This window comes from Littorina saxatilis, linkage group LG12, assembly GCF_037325665.1.
Source record: "Littorina saxatilis isolate snail1 linkage group LG12, US_GU_Lsax_2.0, whole genome shotgun sequence".
NCBI lineage: Eukaryota > Metazoa > Mollusca > Gastropoda > Littorinimorpha > Littorinidae > Littorina > Littorina saxatilis.
Window position 1 is genome coordinate 36,562,071 of NC_090256.1, and position 1,449 is coordinate 36,563,519.

The window sequence follows — 1,449 nt, forward strand, 5'->3', positions numbered from 1 at the left end:
TTTGGCAAACTCACCCCCTAGCTGCTGCTGTTTATCCAGCTCAGGATAAAAACAGAGCGTAAACCTGGTTAAAGGAGATTCAGTATAGAAAACTCTCTTAAGCCAGCTAATTTTCATAGCTGACAAGAAAGTACAAACATTTAACATTTTTAACCCACCCTTTTGGTAAGACTGACAAGCACATTTCTTGTCAACTTTACCTTGCTTACCATTCCATAAAAACTGAAAAACCGACAGATGTTCTTGAAACTTTGCACTCCCTTTTCACACGCACGTCTAAATCCATATAATTATACATCCACACCCCCACACTCGCGTGCAATAATAACCACCTGCGTATATGTCCAATATCAAGAATAAATACTTTGTGATTAATCTCAGTCAACTAAAAATTTAAATTAAATTGAAAGGATGGTCCTATCCCACTACACGGTCTATTTGCGAATTGAAAAAACAATAATGAAAACACTTTTTTTTTTCGATCGAAAAAGCTTTTGTCGAACGCTGAACACGTAGAAAAATATATGGATTTTCTTCTCTGGACATGTGTATGGTTTGAATGTCGCACTCCTTGTGTCTAATAATAACTGATGACATTGCAAGGACTATGTTTGGGGCTTTCTAGTTTTTACATTTAGTCAAGTTTTGACTAAATGTTTTAACATAGAGGGGGAATCGAGACGACGGTCGTGGTGTATGTGTGTGTGTGTGTGTGTGTGTGGGTGTGTGTGTGTGTGTGTGTCTGTGTGTGTGTGCGTGTGTGTGTGTGTGTGTGTGTGTGTGTGTGTGTGTGTGTGTGTGTGTATGTGTTTGTGTGTGTCTGTGCGTGTGTGTGTGTGTGTGTGTGTAGAGCGATTCAGACCAAACTACAGGACCGATCTTTATGAAATTTTACATGAGAGTTCCTGGGAATGATATCCCCGGAGTTTGTTTTTTCTTTTTATCGATAAATACCTTTGATGACATCATATCCGGCTTTTTGTAAAAGTTGAGGCGGCACTGTCACACCCTCATTTTTCAATCAAATTGATTGAAATTTTGGCCAAGCAATCTTCGACGAAGGCCGGACTTCGGTATTGCATTTCAGCTTGGTGGCTTAAAAATTAATTAATGACTTTGGTCATTAAAAATCTGAAAATTGTAAAAAATAAAAAAAATTATAAAACGATCCAAATTTACGTTCATCTTATTTTTCATCATTTTCTGATTCCAAAAACATATAAATATGTTATATTTGGATTAAAAACAAGCTCTGAAAATTAAAAATATAAAAATTAGGATCAAAATTAATATTTCGAAATCAATTTAAAAACACTTTCATCTTATTCCTTGTCGGTTCCTGATTCCAAAAACATATAGATATGATATGTTTGGATTAAAAACACGCTCAGAAAGTTAAAACGAAGAGAGGTACAGAAAAGCGTGCTATCCTTCTCAGCGCAACTACTA